This window comes from Polypterus senegalus, chromosome 8 (assembly GCF_016835505.1).
Source record: "Polypterus senegalus isolate Bchr_013 chromosome 8, ASM1683550v1, whole genome shotgun sequence".
Lineage (NCBI taxonomy): Eukaryota > Metazoa > Chordata > Cladistia > Polypteriformes > Polypteridae > Polypterus > Polypterus senegalus.
This window is the reverse complement of record NC_053161.1, coordinates 150,300,903-150,315,150: the sequence shown is the minus strand read 5'-3', so window position 1 is coordinate 150,315,150 and position 14,248 is coordinate 150,300,903.

Below are 14,248 nucleotides of genomic sequence, written 5' to 3'. Positions count from 1 at the left end.
TTTACCGGCAATGTCAGTAAACATATACTCAGCCTCCCATCGGTTTTTAAAGGCTCTATTTTCAGAATCACCTTTTCTCTTTGGCATCGTGTGGGCTAGCTTCGCAGTAACTTGCAGCATCATAAGCTAGACTTGATTAACGCGGTAAGTGTTCGGCAAGGCAGCTGAAGCGCTGCATTATGGGATCTGTAGTTTATTGTGTTACCAGCGCTTCATATCCCCGGGCCATTAATAACAATAATATATAAAATGATCTCGCAGGCCGGATATAATTACACGCCGGGCCGGATGTGTAATTGAGTTTGACACATATGGACTAAATAGAACTTGAAAAGATATATTTTTTCGAATGTGATCGCGCAATTCAGATCGAGTTGATGCGCACTACATCGAGCCCGCGTGCTATTGTGGTTTTGCCTGCGTGCCTCAATAAGTCACCCTCCCCTCGCTCTTACTTTTTTACCGTTCATCTAATGAATACACTGAGTATGGCTTTACCAAAACAATTACTGATGGCGAATCGATTATTCATAAAGCTTCAATTGGTGATCTGTTTTTCTGTGTTAACCTCATATTTTTTTATACTTCTTCTCAAACCAAGGGGGTGCGAGGGTAAAATGAATCGGGAAGTGCTGATCAATGTAAATGGTGTACCATGAAATCATGCATTGACAGAAGTTCCCCTTTGCTTGTATTGCAAAGTGTGATTAAATGCGTGATGTTTTAACACGTTATGGAGCATATGCATCGAAGCTCCTGAGCTGTGCTTGTGCTAAGAAAAGGAAAGATTTTAAAAATAACGTAACACAATTGTCAATGTAACCTTTTGTAAGTAGTGCCTGGAGGATTCAGTGTGGAGAAACTCTATAGAGACAGCGTGTGTATTAACTTGTGGATTTTTCTGTGAGTATTTGGTGGCTGCGTCACAAAGTCGCTTCTGTAACACTGCGTGAGTTAGCTGCGAAGCTCAGCTCAGAGCGAAATGAGGTTAATGGGGGGGATGATGACGTGACTCCCCACCCGCCTTAACTGTCAATCCCCCACAAACACAGTCTCTCGGAATTTGCATAAGCACAACCCTTCACGTGCAATTTTAACTTAGTTACAAAGTGATCAAAACTCTCGTTTATATCCTGCGTCCTCTCATTAAACTTGTATCCCGCATCACCTGTGGGCATGACAAACGTAGGCGGCAGCCTGTCTATGAACTTAATTTAAACTTTAGGTTTACACCGTGCTTTGTTTCTGAAGTAGCAGCACTCATGAATATGGTTGTATATGTCACTCGCTCGCTTTTTATTGTTTTGCTGCCTTCGCGATTATATAATGCATGTTTTCTTCAGCGGTTTTTGGAGGTCTTCCTGGTTTTCTATGTACTGCGTTGACAGTCAGTTCACGTGATTACGTGGGAGGCGTGATGATGTCACACGAAACTCCGCCCCCACTGCTTTCGAGCTCAACTCCATTACAATAAATGGAGAAAAATAGCTTCCAGTTATGACCATTATGCATAGAATTTCAAAATGAAACCTGCCCAACTTTTGTAAGGAAGCTGTAAGGAATGAGTCTGCCAAATTTCAGCCTTCTTCCTACACGGGAACTTGGAGAATTAGAGATGAGTCAGTCAGTCAGTGAGTCAGTCAGTCAGTCAGTGAGGGCTTTGCCTTTTATTAGTATAGATTGAGGATTACTTGTGTTCTGTTCTGTGTATTTTATTGTATTTACTCCCTTTTTTGATACCCACTGCACACCCAACCAACCTGGAAAGGGGTCTCTCTTTGAACTGCCATTCCCAAGGTTTCTTCCATTTTTTCCCTACAAGGGTCTTTTTGGGAGTTTTAACTTGTCTTCTTAGAGAGTCAAGGCTGTGGGGCTGTCAAAAGGCAGGACCTGTTAAAGCCCATTGCGGCACTTCTTGTGTGATTTTGGCATATACAAAAATAAATTATATTGTATTGTATAAGATTACATTTTTTATAAATGAAATGTCATAAATGTTTTGTAAAATTTTGCTTAAAATATTTTATAAATATATGTTGCATTAACACCCTTATACAATCACTCAAACTTTGGCATTCTAAACATCAGTTCTAATAATGCATCCAATCTGATGGTCAATTTATTTCTAATAAAGAAGCACGGCCTCAGTCTATTAGTTTGATGACAATTCTGCATGTTATCTGTCACACTTATTAAATTATGTACAGTAAGGAGGCTTGCTGTTTTACATTTACAGCGGCAAATATTATTGATGTTTAGCTGAGTATCCTTACCCATGATGATTTAAGGTAGTGATCTCCAGCTCCAGTCCTGGAGGGCCTTAGTAGCTGCAGGTTTTCATTCTAACCCTTTTCTTTATCGGTGACCAATTTTTGCTGCTAATTAACTCCTTTACCTTTCATTTTAATTGACCTGTTTTATTAAGATTTGTTCAACTGAATTTCTTCATCGTTCAGCTAAATTGCTTCATTTCTTTCCTTAAATGGCACCCAAACTGAAATGAAATGTGAAGTGAGCGAGCCAACAGAAGACCAACTAAGTCAGGGCCTCAAACTCCAACCAATTTCACTCCAACCAGTTGCTTAATCAAGTTCTGATTCTTGTCATTAATTAAACCCGTTCTTTAATTCCATGGCTACTTTCATTTTGCAGTAGCATACATTTTTGAAATTGCTAATTTCCTCTTTTCTAAGAACACTGTTAAAATGTTTTGAGGATCTGAGCAGATCAACATTCCTGAGACCTTCACCTTTCTTTAATTTCAGATATTGCATTATGGACACAGTTTGCTGGTCAAGTTTTGGCTTATTTTGTAACTCATTATTGTTTGGCTGCTAATTAAGGAAAAAGAACAAATATGTCAATTAAAATTAATTCAAAAGGAGTTAATTAGTAGCAAAGCAGGTCACTGATTAAGAAAAGGGTTAGAATGAAATCCTGCAGCAACTGCATCCTCCCATGTCTGGAGTTGTCCACCGCTGATTTAAGGGATCTTTTTCATTGTACAGATAACTTTGTTAGGAGAGAAACTGTCTGGCAAGCAATACATCCTGAAATTAGTTATCATTAGTAGGCATAGTTATAGAACCATAGTGTGTGGATTTATACTTGAATGTTTTTCATGCCATGTATAGGTTACTGCATAGTGTATAAAGTTGGTACATTAAATTAAACTGAACAAATGTGTGGTGGTATTTTTCTACCTTCTATAATCATACAGCATGATCAGCATCCTGAGGATGACTAAAGATAAAGAACCTGAGATATACTCATCAAAAACTAAGAAAATTGTAGGTTGTCATTAACTGAAGAAAAGAAAAATGTAAAATATTTGCAAGAATATAAGCTTTAATCATTACATTTAATTGCTTGCTATATATTTGAATATTAGGTATTCTTTAGATTTTCAATAAACTTGATCACATGTCAGACAAGGATAATAAGCAGCATATTGAAGAAATATAGAAAATATGGGTGAAGTTTTATCAAAAGGTTCAGTTTTATGCGGTGTGGAAGAAACTGCTGAAATCACTCACTGGCAATAAATAAAGGTAAGCTATGGCCTTTTGTTGCTTATATTTTAATTATTTTGTCTTCAACATTTACACAGGCTATTGCATTATTGAAGGTGCTGCCATTGCTGTTTCTTTCCTCAGCTACCCCTCCAAAGAAACTTGAACAGGGGAGTGAGGCTTTGACTCGTGTTCTTGAGGTGAGATATGTTAAGAAGTTTATCCTCTTGAAAAAAGGCTGGAAACTAAAACGTCAGCTGTTGTCTGTTGTTGTTCATTTGTTATTGATTATTTTTCTTTTGTGCAACAGAAGATCCTAACATCTACCTTCAGAAATTTCTTCTTTCCAACCAAGTGTTGCTTTCAAGTTATTTAAACTACCCACTGCCTATTTGGGATACACCAGTAATAATGTTCTCAAATTGGCTCCTTATACCTGGTGGCATATTATTATGCAATCCTTGTCACATACCCAAATCGTGTGGCTACACTACTGTCAGTGATTCAAGCAGAAGTATTCCTCAATGTTATTTATTACCCTTTAAAATTCCTAAAAAAATCCATCCATCCATCCATTTTCCAACCCGCTGAATCCGAACACAGGGTCACGGGGGTCTGCTGGAGCCAATCCCAGCCAACACAAGGCACAAGGCAGGAACCAATCCCAGGCAGGGTGCCAACCCACCGCAGGACCCTAAAAAAATCATTCTCTGGAAATTGTTTATTGGACACTAACCTCAATGGGCAAGATTTTTGACGGATGTGTCCTTAATAATAATACAGTAATTCTTTACTTTTATATAGCACTTTACTCACTATTTAAAGTGTTCTTGGCAAATGGCTATTGGTTAACCTAAAAAAGTGCTGGTGTACAGAAAGTTTTAATTGGCGAGAATGCCATTTATTCTGTTTTCTGTTGTTTTGTTTATTATTATTTTAATTTTTTAAATTGTTTTTGGTGTGAAATAATTTTGGTTTTTGATCATCAAAATGCTAGAATTAAAGTCCAAGTTCAAGAGGCAAATTATGTACAAAATTCTTTTCCTCAAGAGCAAAAATGGAATGGAACATTCCACATGTTTTAATTATGGCTTTCAACTGAAACAATACAGTAAAATAGTACACTGCTTATTGACCAAAGAGCCTCTGTGTCCAGTCATGTTCAGGGAGTAAACATAAAGGTGGTCCACTCCTACAGGTACTTGGGGGTCCACATTACTGACAGGTCGGACTGGTTTCACAACACAGAGGAACTATTTGAGAATGAGCAGAGCAGGCACTTTTTTCTTAGGAGACTGCGTTCTTTTAATATAAGTAGTGATACCATTCACATCTTCTCCAGCTTTGTGTAATTTTGTATGATGTGCTGTGCTGGGCTGGTAACATCACTTCAAGAGAGGCCCACCGAGTCAAAATGCTAATAAAAGGACAGAATCAGTTATAGGACACACTGTGGACACTCTGGAGGACGTAACAAAACTGAGTGCAAATATGAACAATGCTGCACATTCTCTCTCTGACACACTCATACTGAGGACTTTCAGAAAACACATGATTCAGCAGTGTGCCAAGAAACACTATGGGGGCTCCTTTATATCAACAGAAGTACACCTGCATAATGATCACCTCACTGGGATTTTTCCTTCTTTTTAATTTTCTTGCTTTATAGTCATTCTTATTCTTCTTTTATTTTTTCTCCAGCCATCTGGAGTTTTTTTTTTTCTGTCCCCCCTGGCCATTGAACCTTACTCTTATTCGATTTTAATTAATGTTGATTTATTTTGTTTTCTTATTGTGTCTTTTATTTTTCTATTCTTTATTATGTAAAGCACTTTGAGCTACTGTTTGTATGAAAATGTGCTATATAAATAAATGTTGTTGTTGTTGTTATTCTGGTATCTGTTCAGACCAAAATGTGTGTCTTTCTTTCTTTCTTTCTTTCTTTCTTTCTTTCTTTCTTTCTTTCTTTCCCTAATTATTTATTGAGCTTCTTTATTATATAGTGCATGTCTCATCTATCTATCTATCTATCTATCTATCTATCTATCTATCTATCTATCTATCTATCTATCTGAAATGAATTTACCATTTGTCTTATCTTTGTACCAACAATGGATTTTTAATTAAAAAAAAAGTTTTATTGAGATGTGTGACTTGTGTTTTTCTCTTTTAGCCTTATTTCAAGCAAACTTTGCTAATTTTAATTTCCATTGGCCATGTCTTCTGAATAAAAAATATTTTTTTTACACTGCAAAAATGCTTTAAGCAAAACAAAAATCTGTAAATGGGGTAAGCAAAATTTACTTGACACGATTAGTAAGCTAAAAAGCCCACATTGCACATTTTTTGATGAGTCAATAATTTTTACAATAAGGAAAATAAGATTTAATGTCATGATAAAAATACTTTTCACTTGCTTAGATTTCATTTTTTGCAGTGTAAATAAGCCTTGTGTATCATTCAAAAAGCATACAATTGAACTTAAGTTTGTGTCACTGAATCTTGAAACAAGTTTTTGTTTAGTGAAAGAGAATGGTACAGATTGGTGCCATGTCTAAAGTAAGTTGTTTTACCAGTAAATTACTCAGTTTTAAACTTTCTTGAATAAATAAGGCATAAAAGACATATTCATGATCTATTTAAGAATATGCCATGAATTCAAAGATAGAAACTAGTAAATACTTTTTAAAATAAGATCATTGATCTCATATTTCTAGATTTAAGATTTTAAATCTCTGCAAGCACAGAACAATTTTCATTGTTATCAGAGCTTTCTTATTTCTAGACTAAATCAACTTAATTTATGATTTATTTTCATGTAAAATTATCTTGCAGCAAAGACAGATTTCACTAGTATTAAGTAATTGTCTCCTCAAATCCCAGGTCTATTTCTTATATTTTAGCTGTACTTTTTTGCAGTGTATTTTATGGTGGTCCCAGAGGGCAGACAACAGAAAATAAGTGCTGCACACAAAATAATATGGGACGTGCACAGTCACAAATGGTACCTTATAGTGAAGCAATAATATCATGAACTATATGTACAGTTAGTGTAGGCATTAGCATTTTTGGTACCCTAGGCAAAGGTGCAAATGGGAGTTTTGATAGTGAAGTTCCATGCATGCAAGACCTGGGGTGCGGTGGGGGTCCACATGCGCAGTTTAGAGTATAGTAAGACAAAGGGGTGGAACTGAGTCTCCCTTGGTGTTACATGCACGTATAGGACTCACCTATGTTGCCTGATGGTTTGACCAGCACTATGTGCAGTGTCCATCTTCTCTCTCTTCTGAGCTGCACTTGCACCATTGGTTGCAGCTTATTGTCTTGGGAGTGAGGAATCCAACTCCTCCTTTATTTCTCTCTTTCTCCTTCCCTGGCAGGCGGATTCAAGGTGTGTAGCACATCTCAAGTGTGTAACCATATCTTACTTCAGCTTAGGTGAACCTTCCTTCTTCCACTTCAGAGCTCACGTCACATTTCTGTCTGTCTCTTTTCTCTTATCACAACACCTCCGCTTATTCACTCATCCATTCGTTTTATTTTTGTGGTTGTGGAAGCCATACTTGTCTGCATCGAGCAGAAAAAAGACAGGGTGCCCTGAAACAGCCCACTACCTACAGTATTATTATTGACACATACTTATGAATAAAAAAACACGGGTCTGCTAATGTTCATTTTTATATAACATAACTAAATTTCAGTCAAATAGGTTAAAGTGTTTTTGAGATTTTGGGATACTTAGTTCTCTGTTGTAGGCTTTTTTCCCCTAAATATTTATTATATATATATATATATTTTAATTTGTCATTCCTTAGTAGATACCTACTGCTCTAGATGTACCATCCTGCCAAATTTCAGCTATTTAACTAAACAGGAAATAGTGTTTTTGTAAATGAATGAGAGACTGAATGAGTCAATCAACTTTGCATTATTTACTCCAGTCGGCCACAACATTAAAACTACTGATAGGTGAAGTGACTAACACTGATTACCTCATTTTAATGGCACCTGCCAAGGTGTGGAATATATTAGGTAGCAAGTGAACAGTTAATTCTTGAAGGTGATATGTTGGAAGGTGATATGTTGGAAAATGGCCAAGCTTAAGCATCTAATCAACTTTGACATGAGTCAAATTGTGCTGGCTAGACAACTAGGACAGAGCATCTCCAACAAAGCAAGTCTTATGTGGTGTTTCTGGTTTGCAATGGTTAGTACTTACGAAAAGTGTTCCAAGGAAGGACAACCAGTGAACCAGCAGCAGGGTCATCAGCACCCAGGGCTCACTGATGCATATGGGGAATGAAGGCTAGCCCGTCTGGTCCAATCCCATAGAAAAGCTACTGCAGCACAAATTGCTGAAACCCTGGCCAATAGATCAAAAGTGATCCCTATCCACCATCCAAAGCACCAACAATGGAGAAATCAGCCTGGTCTGATGAACCATCTTTTATGGATGTGTGTGAATCATTTACCTGGAGAAGAGATGGCAGTAGAATGCATAATAGGAAACAGGCATACCAGTGGAGGCAGTGCGATGCTCTGGGCACTGTTCTGCTGGGAAACCTTGGGTCCTGATATTAATGTGGATGACACGTACCACCTACCTTAAGATTGTTGCAGACTATGTACACCCCTTTCAGGCAATGGTATTCCCTGATAGAAGAGGTCTTTTTCAGCAGATAATACACCCTGCCAACTGCAAAAAATTGTTCAGGAATGGATTTAGGAGCATGACAAAGAGCTCAAGGTGTTGACTTGACTTCCGAATTACCCAGATCTCAGTCTAATCAAGTATCTGTGGGATGTACTAGAAAAATAAGACAAATTAATGGAGGCCCCAATTCGCAATTTAAAGGACTTAAAGGACCTGCTGCTAACATCTTGGTGCAAGATACCACAGAACACCTTCAGAGGCCTTATGGAGTCCATGCCTTGACAGGTTAGAGGTGCTTTGGTGGCATGAGGGGGTCCTACACAAGGTGGTTTTAATGTTGGGGTTGATTGGTGTTTGTTCTCACACACATGCACATGGAAAGCAGCTAAAGGGCTCAAAAGAAGGTACTTCCATTTCAGACTAGGGGTGGCAAAGTGCACTGATCCTTTTGTCTTTTGATCCTACAAACCAACCATGGGAAATTCCGCCTGGGCTTGATGATGCTACTTCTGGTTCCTGCCTAGATAATTTAGTTTCTCCTGTCTGGCTTTAAAAATGCCATATTCCTTCTGTTACCTCAGTTCTGTTTTGTAATCTTATATGTAAAGACTGATTGCTCACTTTTTACCTTTAAATATTTGGGATGGCTGCCCCAAACCTTTTTGTGGTATCAAGGCATTTTATTCAATTTTTTTTTTTAATTCAATGAGATTCTCACTTGCACAAATGCTAATCAACATGCAACACATCACCACTCTCCAGCACCATGATTAGCGATTGTAACAACTTTACCTCGAAACTTCGGTCTGGTAATAAAATTGAATACAATGCAAAATTTTCAAATCCAGATCATCTAACTGAGGATTATGTGTTGCTGGAGTCTATCAGGCAGCATCAGGTACAGGGAGGTCCTGCACAGTACACCAGTGGGTTTCAGAGACATTCACAAATGCACCCACTCAGAGCCTGCTTAAAATCATCAATTAGCCTAACACAAAGTTCCTTCAGATATAGGAGGAAAACCCATTCAGATGAGGGGAAGATGTGTATGGCTGTGTTTAATCTTCAGTTTAATAATGAAAGTCACTATACTGAATACTGATTGGTGCTCTGCTGACTTCCTATAGTGAGTGTACTAAAAGTGTATGAGTCATTTCAAATTGCAGCATCCTAAAATGGATACTAAAGCCCTGTGAACTTTTTGCTATAAAAACCTCTATGTAAAATAAGTATTTATTGATTGATTATCACCAAGGGCAAGATGTTGTATTATACGTTCACTTTAATATATTTGCTTTTGTCTAGTTTGGAGTATTTGTTGTATATGATGTTATCATCCCATTATATAAAAAGGGTGACAGGGCAGATCCAAGCAACTATTGGCCAGTAAGCTTAACAAGCATCACAGGAAAATTAATGGAAGGAATTATTAAGGATAAGATTGAGCAACACATGACAAGGACAGGAGTTATTCTGAACAGTCAGCATGGGTTCAGAAGGGGGAGGTCGTGTTTTACTAACATGTTGGAATTCTATGAGGAGGCAACAAAAGGATACGATCAAAGTGGAGCTTATGATATTATTTATCTGGACTTTCAGAAAGCATTTGATAAGGTGCCACATGAGAGGTTGGGCATCAAGTTAAAAGAAGTGGGAATTCAGGGTGATGTTTTTAGATGGGTGCAGAATTGGCTCAGACACAGGAAGCAGAGGGTGATGGTGCGAGGAACCTCATCAGAACTGGCTGATGTTAAGAGTGGTGTTCCACAGGGGTCAGTGCTAGGGCCGCTGCTATTTTTAATATATATAAATGATTTAGATAGGAATATAAGTAACAAGCTGGTTAAGTTTGCAGATGATACCAAGATAGGTGGATTAGCAGATAATTTGGAATCCGTTATATCATTACAGAAGGACTTGGATAGCATACAGGCTTGGGCAGATTTGTGGCAGATGAAATTTAATGTCAGTAAATGTAAAGTATTACACATAGGAAGTAAAAATATTAGGTTTGAATACACAATGGGCGGTCGAAAAATCGAGAGTACACCTTATGAGAAGGATTTAGGAGTCATAGTGGACTCCAAGCTATCAACTTCCAAACAGTGTTCAGAAGCCATTAAGAAGGCTAACAGAATGTTAGGTTATATAGCACGATCTGTGGAGTACAAGTCCAAGGAGGTTATGCTCAACCTTTATAATGCACTGGTGAGGCCTCATCTTGAGTACTGTGTGCAGTTTTGGTCTCCAGGCTACAAAAAGGACATAGCAGCACTAGAAAGGTCCAGAGAAGAGCGACTAGGCTGATTCCAGGTCTACAGGGGTTGAATTATGAGGAAAGATTAAAAGAGCTGGGCCTTTACAGTTTAAGCAAAAGAAGATTAAGAGGTGACATGATTGAAGTGTTTAAAATTATGAAGGGAATTAGTCCAGTGGATCGAGACTTGTATTTTAAAATGAGCTCATCAAGAACACGGGGACACAGTTGGAAACTTGTTAAGGGTAAATTTCGCACAAACATTAGGAAGTTTTTCTTTACACAAAGAACGATAGACACTTGGAATAAGTTACCAAGTAGTGTGGTAGACAGTAAGATGTTAGGGACTTTCAAACTCGACTTGATGTGGGATATTCATTTCTGATCATGATTTTTTTTTTTTACTTTTTGTTTTTTTTCTTGAGTTTTGTTTTTCTTTATCACTGTCATTTTTTTAAATCACCTTGATGCAATGTTGTTCATTCTTCCCCATTCATGATATCAGAAAAATTAGTTTTTCCAGCATAAATACGGTAGCGGACAGCAGCTTCAGTGTCCATTAGTAGTTATTGATGACCACAAAATTATTACAGTTAATTACCTTATTTTCTAAGTAGGCTCCACCATTCTATGACTTCAGACTTTGGTTCTGTTTCTTGATTCTGGCCTTGTCCTTGCTCTATGGCTTTGTTTGTTTTGACTTTTTGTGCTCCTGGTTTTGACCTCTGGCCTTTCTCGGACTTAATATTTTGTCTTATAGATCGTCTCCTGGTTAAATCTTTCTTTGTAATAATATTTAGTGTAATGGGAGACAAAAATGTAAGTTTTTTTTAAAATGAGTGAATAAGCTATGTGACTAAGACCGTTACTAGGCTATAAATCTTATAAAGGAATAACTGCAATTGCTTCTGACTGTGTGTATTTAAACAGGAGTATAGCAATAGGACCTGTCAGGCAGGCAATAACATCATGGTGGCAGCATGGGCCCTCACCCCCAGGCCGCCAGGATGAGCTCTCCCGACAACAGGATCGTGCCCCAAGTTCCAGTAGGGCCTTATTGACTATGTAGTGTTTATACACAGCCCTGCTGGATACCTTGGGGGCCACCGGGAGTCGCTGTAGGGGGGCTTGTGGGCTCTTATGTGCCCTATAACCAGGGATTACGTCACGGTCACGTGACAGGAAGCAACGATGTGCTCCCGGGTTGAAGAAAAGGACTGTTTACCCTGACCCGGAAGGAATAAGGAACTGTGTACTGATTGGGCAAGAACACCTCTGGATCAGGGTGTATAAAAGGATTGAGGGGAAGCCCTGAGACTGAACTGAGCTGGGAGGTAGAGGGGTGAAGTGTCTGGGCGAGGAGGAGAGAATATTATTGTAGTGTTGTTTAATTTATGAGTAGTGTGGAGGGTGCTTTGTGCACATTATTGTTAATTAATAAAAAGTCTTGGACTTTTATCCAGTGTCTGGAGTCATACCTGAGGGTTGGAGAGGTGGAGAAGAGCCTCACTGTCACAACATCTATTGGTGTGATGATAGACTTTTAATATGAAGATGCACCATTTAAATGACAGACTGAGGGTGTAGGCAGTTCTGAAGCCATTATCAAAACACCTTGCTGTCCAAGGAAGAAATTACAAAGCCACCTACAAATTCCCACCAAGGGAGAGAAAGGCTACTCCATGGTGTTGCAAACTAATAAAGAATGTCTCAGTTGAATTAAGAGGAATGGACTCTTTAAATTACACTGACATATCTCTTTATTCCTGTTATACTGAATCAAACCTTGTTTATATGAACATTGACTTGAATCATTTAGGTTGTATGATTTTTTCTACTCTTGATTTCTAGTATTTGATGTGTGATTTCTCTGCAAATAAGTATAAGTAGTGATTACACTAATACTTAAATATTATCTCACTTGGTTGTAATCTACCAATGAATGTGATTCATTATTGTTTAACCGTTTCATGACATAAGCAGTGGCTGAAGGATATAGGCCCCTGCTAAGGTACTGAAACTGAGATTGCTGATCTCAGTCATATTGCTAATATGCTCATGCTGTTTGATTTTTGCAGCCCTTTCAAAACTAATGAACTGGCAAATCTCACCAGGGATGTATCTTGAAGGAGCTCTTGGCCTTTCTTAAGGTAGTTTTAAAATGTAATCCTTTCACGGGTATTGATTCAGGCATGCCGACAGGAGTGTGGCTCATGAGTGAAGTGATTTGTGGCCCTTGCTAAGGTATTGTCGCTGGCCTTGTCTGTATTGCTGGCCTTGACCATTGAGATGTTGAAGATGAGGTAGCCAGCCTTGGCTCTGTAATGAGAATGACTAGTCAAAGAGATAAGAATGTCATGGTGTACATGTACATTGGGTCCAATAATTTAGGCATTCTCAGTATTATCTACCAATGTATATACATATATAAAATAAAATGCTTAGAGGTTAAAGTACCTTTCATTAACATTTCTACATGATAAAACACTCTGGCACCTGTATAGAGTCCTTAACACATTGTGCTGCTGCCTCACAGCTCCAGATGACTGGATCCACTTCCAACATATAAAACCTCCATCTTGACAGATCAGTTCAGTTCATTTTGGGAACTCAACCAGAGAACATCCTTGTGTTTTCCATAAACCTTTTGCAGCCAGGGATAATATACAGGTGGCTGCCCCAAACCTTTCCAGTGTGTTGAGACTCATTATTTTACAGCTGCTTTAACTAATGGAACCCCCATGAGCTGAGCAGGTGGGCCTGTGACTTCTGCACTGCATCTGGGAGTGTTACATATTACACAAGATCAGGTTTATGCTGTCAGCCATGCGCTGCTCTCCCATACCATCACACATGGCTACTGTCTATTTTGGTTCCAGCGTGTTGGATTCATCTAATTTTTGGGTTGTGTTGCATGTGTTATGGCATACACTGTTGAGTCAGAGCAAGTTCAAGCTTTAAAGGCCAGAGGAGCACACATTTTTTGCGTGACAAAATTCCTTTTTTCCTTCATCAAGCAACACTCAATATCCCAGAATGACAAAGCAAATACAGGATATAAGTTATTTTTGATAATTTATTAAAAATAAGAAAATGAAGTATCACATTTACACAAGTATTTAGACCCTTTGCTTTGACAAATGAAATTTGGTTCAGCTGCATCAGATGTTCTATTGATCATCATTAAGATATTTCTACACCTTGTTTGGAGTACACATGTGCTGAATTTAATTGATTGGTCATGGTTAGGGAAAACACACATCCATCTATAGAAGGTCCCACAATTGAGCAAAAACCAAGCCACGAGGTCAAAGGAATTTCTGGCTGAGCTTAGAGACAGGATTGTGTTGAGGCATAGATTTGAGAAAGGCTATAACAATTTTCTGCAGCATTGAAGGTTCCCAAGAACACAGTGCCCACCATAAATCTTAAACAGAGGATGTTCGGGACAACCGCTACTCTTTTGAGAGTTGGGTACCCAGCCAAACTGAACAAACAGTAGGAGAGGTGATCAAGAACCTAATGGTCACTCTAACTAAAATCCAGAGAACCCGTGGGAATATGGGAGAAACTCCCAAAAGGCCAAAAAATCACTGTAACAGTTGACCAATCTGGGTTTAATGACAAGAGTGCCCAGATGGAAACCTCTCCTTGATAAAAGAGATATAGAAATCCACTTGAAGTTTGCAAAAATGCACCTGAAGGATTCTCATACTTTGAAAAACATGATTCTCTTGTTTGATGAAACCAAGAATACTGTAGTGTCATGTCTTGAAGAAAGCAGGCTCTGCTCATCACCTGTGCACCATTTACCATTCCAATACC